This window comes from Anguilla anguilla, chromosome 9 (genome assembly GCF_013347855.1).
Source record: "Anguilla anguilla isolate fAngAng1 chromosome 9, fAngAng1.pri, whole genome shotgun sequence".
Classification (NCBI taxonomy): Eukaryota; Metazoa; Chordata; class Actinopteri; order Anguilliformes; family Anguillidae; genus Anguilla; species Anguilla anguilla.
In genome coordinates, this window is record NC_049209.1 from 37,557,738 (window position 1) to 37,584,018 (window position 26,281).

General features: G+C 40.2%; 1 protein-coding gene and 1 long non-coding RNA gene across 8 annotated transcripts in view; one reads left to right on the forward strand and one right to left on the reverse strand.

Annotated features, from left to right (window-relative positions):
• rtn2b (reticulon 2b) overlaps positions 1-26,281 on the reverse strand; it is a 149,002-nt gene that overhangs the window by 23,834 nt on the left and 98,887 nt on the right. The gene's annotated exons all lie outside the window — the stretch shown is intronic.
• LOC118235786 lies at positions 14,950-26,096 on the forward strand. 5 transcript variants are annotated; one of them, XR_004766920.1, is made up of 10 exons: positions 14,953-15,084; positions 16,633-16,743; positions 17,088-17,227; positions 17,577-17,639; positions 18,323-18,394; positions 19,113-19,175; positions 20,823-22,174; positions 22,526-22,739; positions 24,824-24,940; positions 25,539-26,096. It is a non-coding gene; the product is annotated as an uncharacterized LOC118235786 (long non-coding RNA). The 5 variants fall into 5 exon arrangements; XR_004766922.1 differs by having other exon boundaries at positions 17,093-17,227; XR_004766923.1 differs by lacking the exon at positions 16,633-16,743 and having other exon boundaries at positions 14,981-15,084.

Below are 26,281 nucleotides of genomic sequence, written 5' to 3' on the forward strand. Positions count from 1 at the left end.
ATGGTGGCTATCTGGTACAGAATTAAACAACTTGAAAGATTAAACCTATGTTCTGAAGTTTTTGTTTACTAATGAGATGTGTTAACATTTAAAGGTAACAGTGCCTATCCATGGATTTTGTGGCACTGATGCCAATTTGTGGCATGTTTAGCAAATACAACCCTTAGGCAACAAAATAAGGGTTGTGCCAATAGAAACATTCACCTCGCTCTTCTTGTCCATGTGCCTGCACTTCCAGGTCATGCCTGCTGTCTGTCCTGGCCCTCCAATGGCAGAATGACCTCCCCACATTAGTCAGAACAGCAAAAACTTCCTAACTTCCGCTGCACACTGAAGGACTCATCTCTCCAAATCATACAGTACACCTTGCCCCCCTCAATGCTCTCTAGTACTTCTATTGGGGATTGACTAAGGTGACTGTGGTGTGGGGATGGCTGGTTTAAGCAGCCACACCTGCCCTGGGTCAAGCTAATTAGACCTGGCCAATTGGATAATTGCTGAAGAATTAGATAATTGGCCAGGCTAATTGGACCCAGGAACAGGAGTGGCTGCACCTGTGCGTAGTGAGGTAATCACTGCGCACAGGTTAAATCTGCCATCCCCACCCACACCAGGCAGCTTCTGTCATGACAGGGTTAACATCTGCTCATTTGGCTATACCATCTTGCCAAACCCTCGTGGAATAAATGTGGACTGTTTTAACATCATCTCCCTGTGTCTCTGTGCTGGAGGGCCCCAAAGAAAGCCACTTCGGTGGCCTGTGGCAGGCATGTTTGCCACAGTGGCGCCCAACGTGGGGCTCCTCCGGCACAGGAAAGAGGCACAGGAGGGCCGGCCAGGAAGCACACTGGAGGAGGGGCGGCTGAGGTGTTCCCGACAAGGCTTCGGGCGGATCCTCCGGGCCAGAAATGGGGAGCGGAAGATGACCAGGGAGGGGAAGGAAGCAATCCTCAGCGGGGACGCTGAGGAGCTGCACCTGGCCGAGGAGGCAGGTCAGCGACGGGTGGTGCACGAGAGGTGGTCGCGCCGTGAGCTGGACTTGGCCGGGAAGGCGGGTCAGCTATGGGCGGTGCACGAGCGGTGACCGCGCCGTTTTGCTTCCTTTCTCGTCCGTTTTGGTTGTTTTTGGTTCTTTGTTTTGGCCTGGTTGGTTTGCCCGGAGCCCATGAGGGGATAAGCCTGCAGCCGCCTGCCAGCAGAGCCGACTGGCGGCCACCACAGCCACGAGGGTTCCTGGTCCCCAGCACCACACGGCCAGTCCACCAGCCCACCAGCCCAGCCACCCCACCACAGCCCCTGGAACAGCCCAAGCCGGTGACGCCCCCACCAGCCAGCAGAGCAGCCCAGGACTTCCCGTGCTCCGGGAGGGAGGAGGAAGAAGGGCTGCCTTGTCAGAAGGAGGGGCACAGCATGTACTGGGCTGTTCCGGGCCCACCCACCCTGGGGGGGGGGGGGGGGGGGTAGGCAGGCTTCGGCCCGTGATTCTCCCTGGCCTCAGTTTGGCGTTGGGGGTATGTGGTGTGGGGATGGCTGGTTTAAGCAGCCACACCTGCCTTGGGTCAAGCTAATTAGACCTGGCCAATTGGATAATTGGTGAAGAATTAGATAATTGGCCAGGCTAATTGGACCCAGGAACAGGAGTGGCTGCACCTGTGCGTAGTGAGGTAATCACTGCGCACAGGTTAAATCTGCCATCCCCACCCACACCAGGCAGCTTCTGTCATGACAGGGTTAACATCTGCTCATTTGGCTATACCATCTTGCCAAACCCTCGTGGAATAAATGTGGACTGTTTTAACATCATCTCCCTGTGTCTCTGTGCTGGAGGGCCCCAAAGAAAGCCACTTCGGTGGCCTGTGGCAGGCGTGTTTGCCACAGTGACCAAGATAAAATACGCTTCTATTCGATTGTCCATGCTTTGTTATTTTTTTAAATAATTGATATTGCATAATCCTTTTGTATATTTCCCTAACTGGCTTAAAAGTACAGTTTACCAAAAAAAATCACCTGGTCGATTCAAATCCCCAACTGCAATGGAATTTTGACCCTCCGGGCCGCTACTTTTAAAACTAAGATGTTTTGACATTTATAGCGTTTTGAGAGTACATATTTCATTAAATGTTGCAACCCATAACAGTACGAGTAAATGCACATGTATATTAGTTTTATTTTACGAATAACACTAAATATTGGTTCATGTTGATGAAATAAAAAAATAAAAAAACCACACTCCAAAAGTCACACAAATGATGATGCCTTTCCCTCCAATGATTACAAGGGAAGCAGCTAATTTTTAAAGCAAACAACAGTTATTTTTTGACAAGTCAGAAAGTTATATATTGTTATTTGATTATACGATAGCATTTCCAAGAACCTGCAAGAATACTAGAACATCTTACCCGAGAAGTTTCCTGGCATCAGTGAACGCTAGACCAGGATGTTCATTGAGCGGGTTCATGAACCCCTGAGGAAGCCCAGACAGTGTCTGAGTGTCTCTACATGTCCTCAGACAGTGAAGCCCTATGTCTGAGGATATGTAGAAACAATTTTGTTTTATATACCCATGTTCTTTTTATTGCACTTTTTTGTAATGGCTTTGACTATACACTACACTGTAAAAATAAAAGAAAATAATTTCCCATTCATCTTGTTGAGTTTGCAATCCTAGCTATTCATTTTTCTTAATTTGCCTAGATAATGAGCACAACACCTAGGCATACCCGATTATCTATATCACTTTGAGCAATTGAGGGCCTAATGTAACACTCTTCATCAATTTCTATGATAGATTGTACGATTTACGCGCCCAATTACTAATTTGTGAAACAAGAGGAACCTGCGTCGTTTAACATTAGAAAGGTCATGTTTTCATTACTTCCGGGTCCAACAGGCTCCCACGTAGATTTCTGCTCCCACAGCAACCTAATTTCATAAATATTACGAAATCATATGTTGAAAAACTATTTTCTTGACATAAATTACACAACTGAATCAATTCCAGCAGTTGCATTCTAAATTACAGTGTGTTTGTCATATAGGCTAATCTATCCTTACTACCAGCACACCGGGAAAAGTGCTAAAATGTACAAAACAACACACAAAATGGACAGAAATGGCGAAAAGAAATGCAAAAAGCAAAAACCCACAAAGATTGATTACGATTACATTTCAGCAGATGTCATGTACTCTATTCAATTTATTCACAGTCTCAATTTCAGTGAAAAGCTGAAAATATGTTGGAGGCATTATCTCCACGGAGTTCTAAACCCATCATTTTTATAACTACAGTTGCCACAATTATCCATCCCCACCCTCAAGTCATTGTTGGCTTCCTCACACAACTTTAATTAATGAATTGTGTGATTATACAGTGAGCACCATAATTCATTGGACAGCAACACAGTTTTTGTTATTTTGGTTCTGTACTCTAGCACTTTGAGTTTGAAAGGATACAATGACGATGATTGAAATGCAGACTGTCAGCTTTAATTTGAGGGTATTTACATCCATATCTGATGAACCGTTTAGAAATGACAGCACCTTTTGTACATGGTCCCCCCATTTTAAGGTACTACAAGTATTTGTTGAATTGGTTTCACAGATGTGTTTTGTTAGGCAGGTGTATTCATTTGTGTCGTTAGTGAAAGCAGAAGAGAGCTGTTGATGTCTAGTCTTGATTCTAGACTTTGCAATTGCCTTTGGAGATGTTGTTGGGGTGTGACAACATGAGGAAGACAGCAGTGTCGATGAAAATTTAGCTGGCCGTCATAAGGCTCAGAAATGAAAATCAATCAATCAGGAACATTGCAAAAACCCTGGGCATGCCCAAGTCAACAGTTTGGTTCATCATTAACAAGAAAAAAACAACTGGTGAAGTCAATTATGTTAAAAGACCCGGTAGACAGAGGAAGCCCACTGTAGTGGATGACCAGAGAATACTCTCTATGGTGAAGAAAACCCTCCTGACAACAGCCCGACAGATCAAAAACACTGTCCTGGATACAGGTGTAGATGTGTCAACGTCTACCATATGTAGAAGACTACACCAGCAGGACTACAGAGGGTACACTACAAGATGCAAACCACTGATTAGCCTGAATAATAGAAAGGCGAGATTACAGTTTGCTAAAAAAGCACCTAAAAGAGCCCCAAGAGTTCTGGAACAAAGTCTTGTGGACAGATGAGACAAAGATTAACATGTACCAGAGTGGAAAGAGGAAAGTATGGAGAAAAAAAGGAAATGCCCATGATCCAAAGAATACCACCTCATCCGTGAAACATGGTGGAGGGGGTGTTATGGCTTGGGCCTGTATGGCTGCCAGTGGAACGGGTTCACTTGTCTTCATCGATGATGTGACTGCAGACAGAAGTAGAACAATGAATTCTGAAGTCTACAGAAATATTTTATCTGCTCAGATAAAACCAAATGCCTCCAAACTCATTGGACGGCACTTCATCATGCAACAAGACAATTACCTGAAACATACTGCTAGAGCAACGAAGGGGTTTTTGACTGCCAAAAAGTGGAAAATCCTTGACTGGCCGAGTCAATCACCGGATCTTAATCCAAATGAACATGCATTTTACATGTTGAAAAGGAGACTGAATGCAAAAAAGTCCCCGAAACAAGCAGGAACTGAAGATGGCTGCAGTACAGGCCTGGCAGGGAAGGGAAGATACCCAATGTCTGGTGATGTCTATGCGTCGCAGACTTCAAGCAGTCATTGCATGCAAAAGATATGCGACTAAATATTAAGAATGATTACTTTATTCTACATTATGTTAAACTGTCCAATATTTAGCCATTGTATCCTTTCAAACTCAAAGTTTTAGAGTACAGAACCAAAATAACAAAAAATGTGTCACTGTCCAATGAATTATGGTGCTCACTGTATGTGTGAAACAATTTGAGCAATTCACATCAAAGTCAGTCATTCTGTAGCTCAAACGCATACCAAACAAGAGAGCAAGATATTTGCACCTGGCAGGGTAACAAAACCTGCCTCGAGGGGTCGTGTGAAAAACGATGGCACAAACCACCTGAATTTCTTTACTGATTCGAAAAAAGGAAACACAAATGTCAGTACTAATTCTCCACTTCAATTACATTCATAACTTGATCGCTTTGGCTAAGTTATACTGGATTTTTTTCACCATTAGCCTACCATAAATTACTACATAAAAACTTCCATGTAGCCTGCTGTTAAACAATGAACTGACCTGTGAATGAAGTTATATGTTCATTGTTTTAAAGCATTGGAAAAGGATGCATTTATCTCATGACAACAGACTATTTCATTTCCAACAAGATCGTACATGAAACAAATAAAAAATTGAATTTGGCCATAGCCTATTTATGCATTAAAAACAAGCACAAAACCAAATAGCAAAAGCAAATAACCTACTATACAGACTAATCTTGTGTGTGCTTACAATAAATGCATGTGACCAGGTGGCTGTTTCTTTTTAATTAATCATTTTGTATAGGACTAAATTGCGCATATCCTCAAATCGGAACTTTAGCAGCAGTGTACAAAAAGTTATTGACAGTAAAACATATGTTACATTTATAACAACTCTCCCCTATATCCTAAGTGAAACTAACATGGATGATGATAGCCTATAGACTGTGCTCAAAACTATCAGACTGTTGTTAAGTTTCACAGTCTGTTTGTTGAATAACTATTTATACAAGTACATTATACTCAAATACACACAACACTGTTATGGGTAACAAGCATGTCCTTATGTACAGCTTGTCGCTAAAATGTATTTTATTCTCCTTCCCATTAAAATTGCAGCAGTAATTTGACCACAAGCCACTGTTCTAGTTTGTGAGTCCCGCAGTCGAGCTGTTAACTGTCAGATATGGTTTTGAGTGCTCGCATTGCCACCTGGTGGTGATTGTGCAAACAACAAGTAGTTCCTGTGGAAAAATAAAAAAATATGTGCAAATTTGCCTCTGCTGGGAAGATCACTCGCGGCAGCATTGCCAAATGAAACCCTAAACCACTTTGAAACAATTTTTGCCATAATGGACTCAGGTACAGACAAACCTTTATGCTATCAGAATGATTTGGAGGATAGTATAATCACATACAAATTATAAACATAAGGGCTTTAAAGTAATTGGTGTCAAAATGCCCTAATTTCTAAACACAATGATTTTCAATCATTTCAATTAAAGTAAGTAGGCCTAAATGTTAGCGGTAACTGTCACTATAACAGTAATGTTATTGCAGTTTCTTCCTCCTCCTCCTCAAGACTTCTTTTTTAAAGAAGAATTTTTCTATACTCATCTCTGTCAAAAGTGAAACATTAACATTTTCATCAGCAATCTAAGCTAACATTAGCTTGGTGAATGCTGAAGCTTGCTAAATGTTAGCTAACATTAATCCAAATACTGTTGATTACTTTGCAGTCTTGGTTAGGGCAGAAGACACGTTCTTTTGAAGAAACATTGCATAACAAAGGCAAAATTTTACTGATTTTGATCAACTTAAAATATTTCTCACAGATACGGTCACACGACTGTTCTAGTTGATAAGCCTAAGCACTGGCATATATCATACGTTTTTTCCCCATATTTTTCAGATTCACAATGGCTTCCTTGAATTTCTCTGGCACAACTCTGGTCCTCATGTTGACAAATGCCAGTAACACACTCCAAAGGCAACAAAAAGCCAAAAAGAGCCTAACTAAAAGCCTCAAATCAAAACTAGATACTGAAAGCTCACTTATACCTTCACTAAGGAATTTCCTGAATGCACCTGACTAATCAGGAACACATGTGAAGCCAGTTATCCCAAACACCTTCAATGTCACCATTCCTGCACCTCCCTTTTGTTTTTGCTTAGTCTCCAAGTTTATCCACTTAAATCTGTAGCAATTGTCACTGTGTCTATTTTTAGTTATCTCAGTTGTGTAATTCATGAGACCCTGGTTTGTATTATTCTGATCAAAACATAAGTCAAGTATCCCAACATCCTGTTGGCTCTTTTTACTGCTACAGCACAGTGCCTAGAACTTGAAAGGCTTTGATAAAAGTCTAAGTTTGATCTAAGTCTTTTTCAAATTGAGCACATTACAATTCTGCCTTGTTTTTATTTCCCACATTTAGTACTTTACATTTAGCTATATTGAATGTAATTTTCCAGGTTTCCGCCTGCTTCCTGAATTTGTTAAAATTTGTTAAATTTCTTGTAGTCAAGTAGATTCTAAACTATTAGCCTCAGTACCCTAGTCAGATAAGATCTCACCTACTACTCTTTGTGTTCTAACCTGTAGCCAGTTCTGAACCCACTCTGAAATGTATCCTATAATTCCTACTGTCTTAATTTTGCTAATAAATTTCTCATAAGGTACCTTTTCAAATGCTTTTTGGAAATCTAAGTATATAATATCATAGTTAAAACACATGGTAGCTTTCTCAAACAATACCAAAAGGTTTGTCAGGCATGAGCTTCCCTTGCAAAAACCATGCTGGCTATCCCTACCCCATGTTCACACAGCAAGCAACTTGGTAGATGGGTTGCTCAAGTGTGCTAGGCTGAGGGAGGGCCAGGAGCTTCCTGTTTTATGCTCTTAGTGGTCTCGTACAGCTACATAACATTGATGAGAAATAATGGAATCATCAAAGATGTATATTTGCCATATAACCACATATCACATCGCTTTAGTTTCTATAGTTATGTCAGGACACTGATAAATAGTTGTTGCTGCTATCTCACTAGCCATATACCTAGTTAGCCACCTAGCAAGCAACCTCTCTATCACACCACACAGAGCCTCTCACTAGCTGGCTAGCTAGCAATCTCTTCATATCTCTCTCACTAGTTAGCTCCCTAGCAAGCAATCTCTCTTTCTTTCTCACTAGTATAATACTGGGTGGGATTGTACCATAATGATAATTTGTTCATCCATTTTTCTTCACTGAGCAGGACAGTTATTCACGAAATGCTATCATGGTTGGAGAAATAGGAAGCCCAAAACTGGCTGTTGGGCAATGCCTGTGAAAAAATAAACCAAGGGAAATATTTCCCAACTAGTCAACCGAGTTTCTCACTGTGGGAACTCAGGGTTAAGATGTTATTTTCAAGAAACAATTCTAACTTGTCTCAAATGATAGATTCCAGTATTTTACAAGTGATGCTAGTTAGACAGACAGGCCTGCGGTTACCTGGATCATCACAGTCCCCTTTCTTATATATTGGTATTATATTACCTTGCTTCCAGTCTGCTGGAATTCAGCAGACAGAATTCAGGGTTTCTAAAGACTGTCCAACCAGTTGCAATCCCAGAATTTTAACAAGCTGTTATTTTTTCTTAATCAGGTTCTTTCATGTTTAGAGGAATGATTCATCCTCTTAAGCCACATTATGCCAGAAATAGCTACAGTATGCATTCTATAAATAATTAAATTCACATGTTCATATTGTGCTTATTCTGTTATATTGAAAACAATTGCATAAAAAGAGGTAAAACTTCAAATTAAAGACTGAGGTGAATCAAAAAGCTCCTAATTGGTGAAAGTGTGGACACCTGGCCACTAGAAGTAACCATCTAGAAAACAATAAAGAATAAAACATTTTTAAAAACCAAATGATAACGAGTCAAATCTGCATTGTGTTAATACATACGAAAGAAATCAAACGTATTCAACAACCTATCAATAGAAGCCTATTGATTTAACTCAATGTAGCACAATAACAACACGCAAATTTTATTCTTTGTGGAATTGTAGTGGAAATATCACTTTAAAATGAAGGAAAAGAAACTTCTTACATGGAGAAGTCAGAGTAATTCCAAAGCATGAATGAGAGAACACACAATATATAGTCAACAAATTTTGGACCTTGCTCTTCTGAATGTTTCTTATTAGTTACCAATAGGTGTCTGAAAAAGATGAGTCATTGGGATTGGGATGGCAGGTATGTCATCCCGCCAAGTTACGCCTTGGCGGGGCGGCATGCCCCATACCTATACAGCACAGAGAGTTTGGCACTTTTCAGGGTTCCCCACAGAAATAACAGCCACAGACACTTAAAAACATTTAATTCTGCACATTCTCACCCCATTTCAACAGGCAGAATTCATGAACAACTTCACATGTCCACACAATAAAGCTCCAAACTAAGGGGATTTTGCGTTTTTTCCTTCTTCTTCCTGCCACCTATCCCACAAACAAAATGTCTCCCCATTGGACATTTTACCAACACCAGCCAATCCTTCACCTACACGAGCCGATCAAAATCTTGCATACACAGGGAAAATACCCATATCTTTTTAGTCTGAAACATTTCCATCTTAACATCTTAACAGCTAGTCTGTTTGTGGCCTAGTGGTCAATGTTACAGTCTATGGACCACAGGGTCCTAGGTTCAAGCCCACCACAAGTTTCTTTAACCTACTTTTATCCTCACTAATAATTGTCTATTACTTCTCAATTATTGCTTTTGCACCACATCTACCCGCCGTTCACCGGACGTATACACTGCATTATGACGTGCCATCTACACATTCAGTTAACCGGCTACAATATTGCAAAGCCATATGGACTCAACGGGAGCTCTTCTATTATCTCCCAATAAATTTCCTAGTTTCAACAGCTAGTCAGTTTGTGGCTTAGTGGTAAGTCTCACTGCCTATGGAACATGAAGTCACAGGGTCAAGCCCTGTCTCAAGCAAGTTTCTTAAATGTGCTTTTTTGCTCACTAATAATTATCTATTACTTCTCAACAATTTGCCTTTGCTCCACATCTACCCAGCATTATGGACTGGTAAGCCTGAGGTTGAAGGATCAAATCCCGCCTCGCTCTCAGGCAGATATTTTCATATTTTACACTAACGTTTCCTTACGCTTATATTTGCTTTACCAAAAGTCACTCACGGCCACCCGTATGCATTTCATGACGGCAAATGTATTGATTTTTTTTTAAAGTTACACCAGTTCACCACTGTGCCATTTCTACCAACTACATTTCTTCACTTGGCTACTGTACAAAACGTTCTTCTCAGCAAACGCCACATTTCTACATTCATGTTACCTCGCCCGGTTCTCTATCTAGCCACATACAAACAATTACTACGCATGTACGGTCTGCATTACATTTAAAATCATGACTCAATCATAATTATAACCACTAGTACTGAAGATGAGAAAAGCACATCAGTGCAATAGATTACTGTGGTAGGGTGGGCGTGGTTTGGCGCCGGCTGCAGAGAGAGTGACAGGAGTGGCTCTCGGATCCATCGTCACAACAGTTTTCAACAGTGAGCCTGGGGTTTTTAAAAGCCGAGACCGGGAGTCTTCGCGAGAGAGCTGACGACAGAGAAAGAACAGCTATATGGTTGTTAAGAGAAAATACCAAAAAAAAAAAACGTGTTTGTTCATTTTGTCAAAGAGCCAGTTGGCTGTAATAAAAGAGCAGGTAAGAGCTAAAATAAACTGACGGTCTCACGTGAGTGTGTGTTGGAAGGTAGGAGGGGTGGCACCCATCTTGCCACAATTACCTATGCATTATCACACGTTACTTTATCCACCACTTTAATGATTGATGTTTTATGCCGTCTGTTATATATACCATTCGATAAGGAAACTTATCTCGCTCATGGTCACTTCATTTACTTTGCACTATAGTCTGTGATCATGTCAACCTTCACCTACATGCCCATTCTGCTAAAAACATATTGTTTCAACTACTCAATTTCATAATTTCTCCTCATTTCTCTCGTACTACTGTTATTTTATCATATGCAAAGCTTGCTGAGACATATGCGTCTGCTCCTATTCTCCACTATCAACTGATCTAGTTCTACTACTTCCAATTGTCACGTAAGGTGATTGATGAAGCTTAGCAAAACAGCAAAGAGCACTCCTACCTGCAGATAAGCCAATCAAAATGGCTTATAAACCTTACAAACACTAAACATGCATCTCCATGAAATAACAGAAAAGGGAGCAGGACAGAAGGGTACACAAGTTCCAACCTAGGGAGCTCTAATTCTACAGGCTTGCTGATAATTTTGTCAATCAAGGCTCGTTGGATGGCTGTCAAATCCGTGAGTACAAACACTGGCCATATTTCAGCTACGTTTCTGATGCGTTTATAATTACGCCCCCGCACCCTTTGTCACAGCCACTGTTTTACACATACACTGTAGCAAAGCGAAAGTGCTAAACGGTACATGCTCATCAGACTGTACAAATTCACACAAGGATAGCCATAATCCACAACCGTTTCTTAAAGCGTCACTTCGGATTTCTCACGTTCTCATAACAAAACGCTTTGCAAAAAGACATGATATCTCATAAAAAACACATTTTCAACGTACAAAATGCCAAGTTACTCACACATACAAGACATCCACTGTCTATAACGCATTCATTCAAATGATACAGTATAGAATATGGCTAAATGGCTTTAAGTCATCAAGGGTCCAAGGTATAAAATGAGCCTTAAACCACCGTGCTGCCTCCAGATATGCAGTAGATACTACAAGCATTGTTTCTCCTGATTAATTTTCCTGTTGAACTCAATGGAAAAAATATTCAGGAGAAACAATGCTTGTAGTATCTACTGCATATCTGACCAATGTTTTGTTGTTAAGACCATTAAAAGCTTAATATTTTGCCATTTTGGGCGTGGCCCATTTTTTTTGCCCAGGAGTGTACTACAAACAATATAGGCCATCTTGCCTCGAAATTAAATAAGCTGTATTCCAAAGCAATGCTACCCAGTGTTTTCTCAATTGTTTCTAGTCACTTGGCTCTGTGTTTTTTAATCTTACCATTTTACAATGTCATTCAAACTTTGTGTCAGATCAATGTGTCAAATATTTCTAATTGCCTCATGCTACACATTAAAATGCATGTACAATACTGCTGGTGAATAACTACAGTATATTATACAGTATATAATTACAGTACAGCATATTCCTCCAGAAAACATATGTTTATACTTACTTGTCAACTTTTTCAAATTTTACTAAATGTACAAGTTCTTCTATATTTGCTACTTACAATAAATACTACATGTAAAATACATATTGTACATACATACATACATACATATAAAACTTCTTTATCCCCATGGGGACATTTCCCTGGCAGCATGTTACATTCACATTTACGAACAGACATTTATACCAAGAAACATACGATCATTCACGCAACAGAAAGGCTGGGCAGCTAAATACATACATACCAATGCAAATTGGACATATAGACGCCTATTCAATCAATCTTGACTCTCACAAACCCATCCACACATATGTTTGGCCTGTCCATGTACTGCATGCTGGCCCACTGGCATCTGCCATCAGACCCCTGCAACTCATCCAGAATGCTGCAGCTCGTCTGGTTTTCAACCTTCCTACGTCACCCCCCTGCTCACTACCCTCCACTGGCTGCCCGTGATGGCTCGCATTAAATTCAAAACATTGGTCCTAGCATACCAGGCAGTCAAGGGATCAGCCCTAACATACCTCCACAAGATCTTCAAACCCTACATGCCAGCCAGACCCCTCTGTTCCACTACCTCAGGATGCCTGGCCCCTCCCCCTCTTTGCACTTGCGCAAAGTTATAAATGGTTATACATTTTGTTGTACATCGCTCTGGATAAGAGCATCTGCCAAATGCCTGTAATGTAATGTAATGCATGCTTATACACACAGGGCCAAGTGACTTGAAACAATTGAGGAAACATTGGGTAGCACTGCTTTGGAATACAGCTTATTTAATTTCGGTGAGGCAAGATAGTCTATATCGTTTGTAGTACAGTAACTTGGCGTAATTTGGATACCAATACTTTTAATGGCAGGCCTAGATTTTGCCAGTTTGAATGAATTTAATGTTTTGGGGAAGTTGTATGGGGATGGGACAACATTAAAACAATTGTAGAATATAAGTGTTTAGATTTTGGCCTCAGAGAGGGAAACTGTGAATAAAGGCCATGATACTGTTGGAAAATTTTGGGATTCCCCATGATTGTGATGACATCACATGTCAAAGTTAGGGAATTCCCATCAATGTTGATCAAACTGGTTCCTCCAAACTCTTGATGCTTCATGGTAAAAATACATCACATGCATGACTATACACTCATATAATCAATATGTAATCCAATAAACCTATATCAGTAGTTGCAGCTGAGCTTATGGAAACGCAAGAAACCACAGTATCAACTGTAGAGAAAAAGCAAGAGAACGCAGAAGGCTTAAAAAATCACACTTACTCACTCAGCAGAGAACACTAATCAAATACTACTGCCAATAACTACAGCAGAGAGCACTAATCAAAAACTAATCATACACTACTGCCAAAAAATACAGCAGAAAACAATAATCCAAAACTAACAAAACGCTACTGCCAAATAAATGTGCTAGAAGACTAATATTTTACAGTGACCCCTATGTAACCTGAATACAATGGAAAATTACAGGAGGCTGTGACTTGTATTCTTAATGGAAAATTACAGAATAAAGACTAATATTTTTTAAGGGAAATTTGGGGTAACTTTCCACAATGACGTTATAACCCAAGAACAGGAAATCATTGTGGTGCCAAGAAGGTCAGGTAGACCCAAGAACAGGAAATCATTGTGGTGCCAAGAAGGACAGATGGTATTTTAAGCAATGTGTTAGGGGGAGTTGTCGGGTGCACAGTGTATAAAATGAATGTAAAACTGACAATCGAGGTTCAATACTGCATAATTGATCCGGCTTTGTGCACCTGTGCAAATAAAGTCAAACTTTTCTGAAGAGCTTGCTGCTGTGGTGTCTTTTCCCTCGTGAAGTTGTTTTCTACAAATTAAAGATTGGACTTTGAATTCTGTCAGTTCCTAGACACGACAATACACGGGCAACTTTTTTGGGCAATATTGCCAGCAATATTGCTGACAACGATTGCCGGCAATATTTGCTATTGAAAAGCGGCAACTATCATTATCTGGGAACTTAGATCGATGGGGCAACACAGTAGGCAACTTTTCGGGATCCTCCAATCAGAATACAGATTTTAGTCATGTGACTACTTCTCTCGGCTAAATAAAATCGACCAAGATGGCGGCCAATCTCGCCTGGAGCGAATAAATGGAGAGGCAACTGATTTCATGCTTTTCAGGTAAATTGAATCATTAAAACGTGTTGTTCTCATATATTGTGAATATACATGTATTGTTAATTGTTTTTCAACAACTGTCATCAATTGTATTCTCAGCTATCTTTATTTATTAGCATAAGTTACTACTAAAGTTTTTGTACGTTTCCATGGTTACCATGGGCTCCATCAGTCATAAATGTATGCATAATTTGGATTAAATTATTTGACAGAAATCTGTCACAGTAACAGAACCTGGGTAATTAATATGGTCCAATATTCATAGCTAGCACATTGAATAAGCGTAGTATTTACCTAAAAAAAATCGATGGTAGCTAGTAGCAAGCTAGCTATCTAACGTTAGCTAGCGAGTACCTAACTTAGCTAGCTAAGTTAACTCGCTTGCTGGCTGTGTGCGTGTGCGTGCGTTGGTAACACCGGATTATGAGGACATTTTGCCTGACTTTTCACCAGCATTACAAGGACAGTTGGAGTTATGAGGACAAAATCGATGTCCTCATAATTTGCGCAATGTAGATGCACTTATGAGACTGCGACGAACATCCTCCCGCCTTTTTTTGCTATGTCCTTATATCTCATGAAAACCGGATTTTCAGTGTATCTCAGTGTATCCCAGTGTATGCTCACTTTCCCTCTATAGTTCGGGTGCCGAACTGCAGCTTCATACACATTTTCGGCGCCCAATACACTAGTTCAGTGTCTTTGATTGGCTAAGCAATCCACCATCACTAATTGGCTGCAGTGGATATCAATCAGAGAGTGGCATCACTGATTGGCTGCAGTGGATGTCAATCAGAAAGAGCGGCATCAGTGATTGGCTGATGTTACCATCTTCTACATGCTGCTCACGTGACTGGAACAGGAAGAAGAAGCATGACCTCATGTTCCAGAAACTTCGCAATGCTGTTTTAATGAAGAGGACGTCTGGAATCATCTCAAAGTTCGTTTTGGACACAAAATGCTGGTAAATATTATCTGCTAATTTATTTTTTTTCACTAAAGTTGAATACAAATGTTCAAATAAATGCCAAGCGCCAGTGAGCACTTTTTATCATTAGATGTAGCCCTGGTAGCATGTTGCTAACAATTAGAAGTTGGTAATAGTATTTAATATTTAATGAATGATCTGGTTTCAGAAAGAAATTTAATTGCAGGAAAATGTGCATTTACTGTTTGCTCTATCAGTAAAGCTCAGTGAAAAAAGAGAGAGGTCTATTTTGTCATTATGCAGCAGCTAGGATAGCTGGCAGTGCACTCAAAATTAGCCAGCTAATTTAGCAATGAAAAGAAGATCAGGCCTACATCTAATCTATACTTAATTTACAACCTAGCTTTCAAAAAATAACACATTTAGTTGTCTTCAGTTCTTACCTAGCTTTTTTAAAATTAGTCCTGATCTGATCCTTAGTAGAACAGCTTCCATTAAAGTAGACAACATGGCCTGTTCAGTCTACATTACAGGCTCAATTTTAAATTAAATAGGGATTCTTATTTAGAAAGCCATATCTAGCTAGTCTGAATGGCATGGAAAGTGCTGGAAGCTGCAGAACTGTGTGTGAAATTGACTAACCTTACTGGTTAGACACCAGGACAAGTGCTGGTAAGTAGATGGAATTTATGCTAAATTTTAATTTAGCAGAGCACAATGGCTTGTTAGTGGTAGACATTGTGATAGCATCAGCTAATGTCCATGTGATAAAAAGTTTATGAAAATAATAAACCTGCGTCCCAGAATCAAACTAAATATGATAAATTCAATTACATGGTGAGTAGGCTGCTCGAAGTGGGTATAGGAAAAGAAAAAGCGAGAGCCCGCACTCAAAATTATAAAGATACTTTAATATATCCTAAATTATCTTGGCAACAGCCCTTCATTATGGAAACAAACACGTTTCAGCCATCCTCAGTGTCTCAATGCTCACTGCTAAACCACTCTGTTTGTCTCTGATTTCAATAATTAAGGGCTGTTGCCAAGATATATATGATATTAAAGTATATTACACTATGTAACTTTTAACTGGTGGCTACGTGGTTGCAAGAACAGGCTAGGTTAGTCCAGATTAGGTTGGCTAACCTTTCTCTAGGCTTGCAGATTTCTGGTCGCTAGTATAAAAGTATAAAATAACAGCCCTGAAATTACAGCATGACACAGAGAGACTGCAACAGCACACTCATTTTGTGTCTTCTATGTGAAGTGAGTACATGGTTAAACAGCAATATTTACCACGGGATTCTTGGGATAATGTTACTGTCCATTTTAAACCATGGTAATTGAAGTGACACGTGACAGATAATGTACAATATTAGTTTGCGATCATTTAACAGGCCTGTTGCACTTGAGTGAGAACAATAAACATACGAAATGAACAATAACCTGTTCTAAGCAACCAGATTTTGACTTTTGGTTTCCCACTGGACTGCCACACACATGCACACACATATTATTATATTATTGTTGTTATTATTGGAGAATCCCTGCTAATATTCAGTGTTGTCTCTGAAAATACTGCAGCAGACATGTAAAAATGAAGAAGACAGCTGAGTCCTGAACAAGATGCTATAGATAATAATTGCCCGAAGAGAAAAGTCCTTGTCGGAAGAAAATTCATGAACCCCTTTAAAAGTAAGCAGGAGAAATCTTCATGATGTCACTGAATAGTAGGCTAACTAGCCTAAGTAGCCTAACCCCTGAGCAAGCACAAAAAAGCCTAACAGGAATTTTGCCAACACATCAATGTGGTGATTAAATGAAACATAACTGATTTAAATTATGAAACCAAGACAGTGGGTGAGCACCTAATGAATTATTGTTTATCAGTATGACCGGACGTAAGATCCCTTGCAGTAAATATGGGAGCATAAAATATGTGTTGCAAACCTATTTTTCTTACATAATTGATTTCACTGCAGCTCTGCATCAAGGAATTTGCGTAGATCCTTACTCTTTGCCAAATATATTTCTTCTAGCATAGAAGCTTCAAAAGAGGATGGATCACTCAGAAGACTTGTGAATGATCATCACGTAAATCCAAACTGCAACATGAAGAAAATAATTGTGGAAGGAAAGCCACATTTGTGCTTATTTGCCATTAAAACAATATCTCCATGTGAGGACATAACACAATTATGGGGATTCCTCTTGGCCATGGCATTTAAAGATAAATTTGTATACTGTCAAAGTCAGCATGATTTGGCATTCAGATGTCTTTACTCCCTTGGTTTGATGTATTTCTACATGAAAAAGATTTGACATCGGACAATATTTTATTTGATTAAATTATTTCATGTATGTCCTCAAGTGCTGAATGTGTTGGGCAAAAGTTTGCTGAAATTTTGGTCCTTCCACTTCTGGAGGATATCTGCCAGACAAATGATCATAGTTAACTACATGGATTCTTAGTTTGATTGCCATGTTTTCACATTTGCTTTAGAACATTATCCTCTGTACCTTTACAGGAATCTTATACTGCCAGTACTGAATCAGTACTGTAAAATTCATCCTCACCAGAGAATGAGAAGGTATGTTTGAGTGTTTTTCCCTTCCTAACATTGGCTAGATGATATAAATTGTGGGGGGTTATGCAGGATACTGGGCTGGTTTTATGAGATCTATACTTCTCATGAATATACTCTGTATATACTATATATGTCTATTGTTAGCCTGTTGAATGATGCTGAGTTATGAGGACAGTGTTACCTCCATTTACCTGTCATACAATGACTAGATTATAGTCTGGTGTTTGAAACAGCACTTGTGTGCTGTGGAATGGACATTCCACTGTACTGAGTTATGAGGACAGTGCTACCTCTGTTGACCTGTTATACAATGAATCGATCAGTGGTTTCCAGAATGTGATTTTAGGCTGTAGCATTAAAATTTGCCTTCACTGAACAATAGGGCCAAGCCCTAACAATGAAAAACAGCCCAAGACCAAGGGTTGTCCAGATATTTTGGTCATATAGTGTACAATGATGCGATTTTAGCCTATTCTTTGATGCAACACTTGTGTGTTGGGGGATGGCCATGCCATTTTACAGAGTTGAGGAGAGCTCTAGAGTTGATCTGTCATACAATGACTAGATTATAACATGGTGTTTGATGCAACAGTATATACTTTGTTGGCTTCATTGAAGTCTTGTGTGGAAATCCTTTACAGGACTACAAATATGACAGTCTTGTATATTTTTTTCTATATTCACAGGAGTCCTATAACAAAATATATGAGATGAATGCCAAGAACCACCGAGCTTCAGCACCAACAGGAAACGATAATGTGAGTTTTGAAGTGTCAATGTAACCGTCCAATGTAACCATCCAATGGCTACCCCAGATGAATTAAACAACAACATTACCTGGGACAAGTGCTATGGCACTAAAATCCCTCTCCCCCCCCCCCCCCCCCCCCCCCCCCCCCCACTCAATATTTTTTCTATTTTTTTTAATTCACTGGCAGCGCTAATGTTGACATTACCTCAGGTGATCTGTAGAGTGATATTACTTCCTCCAATCTGTTCTGTCAACGTATAAAGTTTGCTGGGCAGACTTGGTTGTGTAACTAAGTTTTACCCCTAGCTCTGTTCATTCCAAGATGTCATGTTATTTGTTAGTTATTAGTGTATCACATATTCATCTGGGATTCTTCATTATAGGCTAGGCTGTGTTCTCAGTTCTACTTGTAAGGAAATCACAGTAAATTTTCCCGTTCTAGATGAACTCTTATAGCTGTGTAAGACCCTAATGCTCTGTTGCTGCTGAAGTGAGAGCCATGACAAGATGTCATGAAGTCAGGAATCTCAGCTTTTCAGAGGCCAGCCCTTTCAGTGTCATGTCCTTTTGTCACAGGGTATAATTCATATACAGCTTACTTCCTGACCATTTAAAAATGTAACCCTCTGTTGTTTTATTAAACAATTTTTGTTCACTACAAATGTGTGGTACTCCATGAGGCTTAGAGCATTTGCAAACATAAGCATCTTTGTTCTTTTCTTCAGGAAAAACAAAACTGATTGAAACCCTGGATGAGGCCACCAGCTCACCTGCAGCCATGAGTCCAGGTACAGATTTATTACATTGCAGATGAATTCATTGAACATTTAGATAAAATGTAAAAACTTGGGAGAAAAGCAAACTCTAGGCCTTGCCTGTTGGCTTAGGCCCCCAGTAGCAACAGACATCATGCTATTCCTCTCACACTTAACTCCTCCGAGCAAGCCCCTTAGTAACCAGGACGCTGGTGTCCTGTGCTTTTTCAACTTGGACATTCAATGTTCCTGCAACCAGACTATGAGTGATAACAACAAACTGTTTTCTGTCTTTATTTTTGGATAATACACCACATCTATGCCAAATATAGAGTGCCATTATTGCCTAGGTTGTTCATTTAACAAGCATCCCCTCCCTGCAGTTGTATCTGCAGTTACACACCCCACGCGTGACACGTTGGACAATAGCGTCTATCTCGGAATACATAAAAAATATTCTTTCACCACCAAAAATTTGTATTCTGTCATAGTAACATCATAAAGCCAATAGTAGTGAAGCCCGATGGTAGACTCGTACGGTGAAATGGTGAAAACTGCTGCTCCCTGAATAGTGAAATAAACAAGAGGAATTTGTATGATCATGTATTTACTTGAACATTCCGTTTGAGAAATAAACACAGAAATGGAAAGCAGGGCTAGGGCCACATGCAAAACCCCATGTAGCTATTTAGACTAGTGGAACTGTTTTCAGTTCGTTCAGATTTGATTGATTAGTAGAGGACAGTACAAGCTTTCCAATGGTGAATGGCATGTTTCATTAGAATTTTAGTACAAAATTGAGAGGCCCACAGAACTGCATGAGTGGTTCCTTCAGCACAGCATTGTGCATTCAGCTGTTACATTGCTCATTGAGGCGTAATTGATTTTTCCTTCGGTTTTTGAAAGATTTTACTAATTTTGCCAACTCATCAGCATGGCTAATGCATGGATTTGGAGACTGGGTCAGAAGAGGATAAGGAAGCATGAAATATACAAAGATGTACATATTACTGCTTGTAACATTTCACTTATTTACGTTGTGTCATATTTATGATATTGTTATATTCACATTGGTCGTAAAAACAACTAGTCTTTGCCAATAATACTCAGAACTTTAGTATTGGGGGCTAACTAACTGGCTGAGCTGTTAGCATAGGGGCATTGATAGCATACCCTGGGCAGTGTCAGTGTAGTGGCCTGTAGTAGCCTGCGGCCTGCTTTGTTAGAATACATACCACTCACAATGAAACTGAGTGTCTTTCAAGAGGTGTGCATTACTCTCTAGTGTAAGTGTGTTTGTTGGTTGCTCAGCTGTGTTATGTTTGATACACTGATTTACTGTGAAGATAGAACATCACAAAAAATTTTGTGATTAAATATTATTTTATTGTGATATTATTGCACATAAACCAGGGAACATAAACCACTTTTTACTTCATAGATCTTTAGTAGTCCCGAATATCACCCTGAAATTCCTGAGTGATCCAGGACATGTACAGTTTTACCTGTTATGTATATGTGATCTCTCAGTATATATCTCTAAGAAGAACTTTTTTACATTTTCAACAAGATAATTGCATTTGTGGCACTTTATTTCTACTAAAATTATGAATATAATCTAATCTAAGTTAGTGTCCCCCCACAATATAAGCAAGGAAAATATGTTTTTGTAATTGGCAGATGGCAACCGCAGGAGAGCTGTGGATGAAGAATTAAGTGAATGCTGTCATGGAATACTTCAAAGCCCATATTTCCCAAAGCTTGCAACAACAGTGTAAACTTGCTGAGGGTCCTCTTCTGAAAGAGAGATCTGTTCAAAACATGAGATTTTGTGAGAAATAGGGGCCTGATGTCCAAAAAACTACAGGTGTCCAAGGTTAAACAGTAATTGATTACTCTTGTTGGCATGCGAGTAAAAATTGGATATGACCTATGGTCCTGCTGCTCATAGGAAAATGGTTATGTTGAATTAAAGACATTCTGTTCAGTCACCTTTTCAGTATCTTGTTCATTCAAAGCTCAAGAGTTGTCTGTTTTTAAAGGATAACACCACTGTTTTGTTTCTTTTATGTGATGCTTAGATTGTTCTTATATGAACAAATCCCATTCACAAAAGCCAAAATAAATGTCATTAAAATGCATGTCACTTAATTAAAACCCCAAAAAAACATTTAGGCCTACTGTTGGCACTTCACATCAACGTCAGTACGTCGCTCGCGGTTTTTTTTCTGTCGGCGTTTATTTTTTATGCTTTTGAGAGTGGTGTGCCATGGGATTCTGTAAATTTGGAAAGTGTGCCGCGGAAGGAAAAGTTGGGAAACGCTGCCATAAGGTGATGCGCAGTTGGCTATTTTGTCACCCAGGGTCTGGGAGGCTTCAGTCGGTTAGGGATTGGTGTTTCATTGCTCTCTGGCAATCCCCCGCTATATTGATTGGGCGCCCATGGCCTGCATGGAAAAACTGCATTTGAAAGGTCTTCCTCCAACTCTACTCTATGGGATTTTAGCTGCGAGCCAAGATGTGGAAAGAAGCAGGCTGGTGACACCACATGTTTTGGAAGAAGAAACACAAATGTCTTCATTTTCCCGAAATGGCAGTGGAGATTGTGCATGAACATGCTTACAAATAGTCAATTGGATATTCCAAATTAGGGTGGGAATTGGATATACTCATTGGATATACTTGGACATGCCAAATTTATATTTGAAAAGTCGTGATTTTGCACAGAACTAGAGGGATGAAGCAGTTGGCCCTTATGACTGTCATTCATTTAGCATTAGCTGTTATCACGGCTGGCTCAAAAACCATGACAAATAACAAGAGATGACACAAGAAGTTAAAGCAAAAAGAAACAGTCATTTATTTTAAACAACAAAATATATGTTGGTACAAGGAAAAACAAAGACGGGGAGCGTGGAGCATAGGGAGCAGAGTTTCCCCTTCTTCTTCTCATCATGGAGCAAGTGGGGCGTGCTCTTATAGTACTGGGAACACCGGCCCTCTCCTGTCCTCCGCTGACATCTACCACACAGGTATAACCTCGCCTCCTGTTGGACAGAATAGTGTTGTAGACATAGTACTTTATGTCTTTCCAGGATCTGTTGTGCAGGATGTCAGGCTTCGCTTTTAAACATGCCTCGCAGTCTGGCTTTGCTTTTAAACAGGCATCGCAGTCCGGCTTCGCTTTTAAACAGGCCTCGCAGTCCGGCTTCGCTTTTAAACAGGCCTCGCAGTCTTTTTTTCCCCAAGGACCCTCATCTGAGCGATAAACTTTTGCAGTTCACTTTTCACCGCTGTCTGCTTGGCAACCATCCACGAGTTCTTCTGTAGTTTCTGTACTGCAGCATTTTCAGAGTTTGTACCTGTCTCTGCCTTCTTTCTAGGGCTGGGTGTGCTTGGCTCAGGCTTACTTAGTCCATCTTCACTTGTGGGTGCAGTGGGTGCCAAGGAACATGGACTAGGAGCATTTGCAAGCTCAGTGGGTGCAGTGGAACATGGACCGGATTCACTTGTGGGCTCAGTGGATGCAGTGGAACATGGACCGGATTCACTTGTGGGCTCAGAGGATTCACTTCCTCCTGGCTCCATCTTAGCAAGGTGGTTATCATTGTCAGCTGCGGTGTATTTTCTGGCACACTGCCAGACTCCCGATGGACTCTGAGCTCGTAGCCCAAAGATTCCGCCACTTGGTCCCGCTCGTCTTCCTTCAGATGCATCATTTGGCACAGCATGGCCACAAGTTTTCGCAGCTTGGCTGAAGTCAGGTGCTCAGGGTACTGGGTTCTGCTGTCAGCTGCGTATTTCCTGAGGCAGTCGCCCCCTCGGACAGGAGAATTCACTTTGAGTCTCACGAAGATGTGGGGATCGTCTTGCAGCACCCCAACTGTGCTCCGTGCACTGTTGAGAACTTCAATCGATGCAGCCATGCTTGGAGTCAGGAGCACAGAGACTTTTCTTCCAAATTTGCCCCGAACCTCAATCGTGGTACACATCTTAGCCAGGTGCTGTTCAAGCGGCGTTAGGCTCTCGCCAACCTCAGCATCAATCAAACTTAATTTTTCATGCTCCAAAGCAATCCTAGCCTGCTCTGTATCACAATTCATTTTTTCCAAAGCCAATTCTTTATCAACTTTAAATTTCCAACTTCAAAAACCAGTACTCTGACCTATCGGCAAAGACAAACCAGTAGTGTCCCCAGCAATACCTCCCGCTGTACCTAGCAACACATTCATCTCATACAAGTTGGCCTTTAAGATAGACTTAACTGTGTCCTTGAACCTTTTGTCACTAATTTCAACATTATAATGATCTGCAATTTGCAACAACTGCTCCTTTGTGCAGCCATCTAACAACAAGTCTGATGGAGTCTCAAAAAAATTCTCAACATGAGCCATTTTACAAACCCAGACCAAAAAAGGCAGTAGTCAACACGCTGGCTTCAAAAAGGCAAACAGGAGCGTCCCCTCTATCTGCCTAACCAAATACAAAGACAAAGACAAGCAGCCAGCGCAACAGCCAAGAGGCAGGGTCGTCAAACAGTAGATGAATTTGAATGATTTTTGTATGGAGATTGCCAGAAACTCAAACCATACATTCCAATTTCACCCGAGTCATAGATTACTCTCAGGCTAAAGAAAATATATTGCTGCTTTTAATTTTGAGAATTTTTCAACTAATTCTACTGGTCTACGGACCTTTTGAACTAACTGTGCTGAGTGTTAGAATGTCCTTGCTATGCTGCACTTACTGTGTAATAAATGATATTTGTTAAAGCAGTTCTATCGGTGGGTACAGGTTCTGTTGTGCAGCTCTGCCCTTATTACTTGTTGGCGAGGGAGGGGAAGATTGTCCCATAAGCTGGCATTGATTTAAGTTCTTCAAATCCCCAGAAGAGACCTGCCTGAACGATGTACACATTTGAATTGACTTGTGGGATGCCCACAGTGAAGGCTTATCATATTCTCCTTTAGGTAATTCCACCTAAACTGTACCTCACCCCATAGGTAAGGGCCTGTGTATGTCTATGATAATGTCCAGCTGAACCATACCTGACCCTGTAAGTAAGGTCCCTACTTAGCTTGTGTATGTGTATCATAATGTCCAGCTAAACCATACCTGACCCTGTAAGTAAGGGCCCTACTTATCATGTGTATGTGTATCATAATGTCCAGCTAACCCATGCCTGACTCCATAAGAAAGGGTCCTACCTGGTTTGTCTGTGTGTATGGGTAATAATCCATCATTATCTTTGGTAACGCCCACTCCCGCCCTGTCCTCATATCTCAGTAAAAAGTCAGGTCATTAGATCTCTGGACTCTTGCATTAGAATTCAAATCTGAACAGGGCGTTTTCATCGTGAGCTCATGTAGAGCAGTTTGAGCATTTCCATTTGTCTGTAGGACAAGGGGAAAAGTGTGTCCCCGTAACTCAGCATAAAACTGGTTTAAAAAAAAGCCCTCATATAACATAAAAACCAGTATAGGTGTGTGTGACTGATGAAGCTAGCTAGGTGTGTGTGTGTGTGTGTGTGACTGATGAAGCAAGCTAGGTGTGTGTGTGTGTGTGACTAATGAAGCAAGCTAGGTGTGTGTGTGTGTGCATGTGTGTGACAGTCTGTGTTGAGGTCCCGATTTCTCTCCTCCCCACATCTCATCCCTCTCTCTCCATTTCATTTATAACAGAACACCCGTGCCTTTGGAAAGTGAAGCTTGAGGTCAACAAAGACAAAGACAGGAGGGACAGATGTATGGAGGCCTTGTGCAACCAACTAAATTCTGCACAGACAGAAGTTGTCACAGGTAGGAAATTGAAAAGGGGCAGTTAATGATAACTTATGGGCCTTTTTAAATGGGTGCTCCTGTAAGTTTTACCAACACACTTGGTGGTGATGTGGAGTCCACATGCAGCCTAGGCAATATACCCACCTAGCTATTTCTCTGTGAATAGAATGTCTTGCCTAATTTCCATTAAGAACCAACCAAAATGAGCAGTTGGGTCACAGTATGCTCACCACCCCAACTACAGTACATTACTGAACACACACAAACAGACATAATGGGTGTGTCACATTATGTCATAGATGCAGACAGACAAACAGACACTGCACATTGACAGCTACAGAGGGGCTTTCATTTTTGGTAATGCAAATGTGACATGTTACTTTTCTCAGTAAGTAACATTGTAACGTAACAAGTTACTTTTAATGGAAGTAACGTTGTAATGTAACAAGTTACTTTTAAAAGTAATGTTCCCCAACACTGTTGGCCAGTAGCTTGGCACTAGGCCCAGGGCTCCAGGGGAATGAGAGTGGAGGGGAGTAGGCCGTATTAACTGTTAACTTTTGTTAACTGTATTAACAAAATTCACTTTAAAAGCTTTTCTCCTTATCCTTTGCAGTCGATATCATTAAAAAAATTCAAAAACCTGCGGACAACCTTTCAGCGGGAAAATAAAGCAGCATCCAGTAAGCGGTCAGGCGATGGAGCAGATGACGTTTACATTCCAAGATGGAAATACTATAAAGACCTGCTTTTTTTGAAAGAAGGAGGAGAACGCAACGAGACTGAAGACAATATCCCATCCCAACCCATCCAAATTGAAACCGCAACTCCAGACAAGACGGCTTCCAAAAATGTAAAAAAACAAAAAACGGGACATCAGCAAAGCAGAGGTGGCAATGAAGTATGCCTTGGAGTGCTTGAAAAGACTAGAACAGAAGCCGGAGTCAGTACATGCAGGATTTTTAAAATATTTAGATGAGTGTCTGCAAGAGAAACTGGAGAAGTGTGAAGAGGAAGATTATTGAAATTGTACACACCAATATAGAAGAGTAATCTCAGAACTAGTTTAACCAATGAGTTTTTTTTATTACCCATTTTATTTAAGTAATAACATACAAGAGGAAAGACTGTACTGTAATTAATGTTCAATAAAATCTAACAAAATTTCATTTTATAATCACCTGTTCACTTGTTTTCATTACTTTTCTATGTGCAGTGTGAATTTGAATGAAAAATTATTTTGAATAAATGTGTAATAAATTAATTGAATAAATATAAATACATATAAATTAATTCAAATTAATTTAATAAATACACTTAATTCCCCTTCCTTAATTTGAATTGGGTAAATAAGTTATA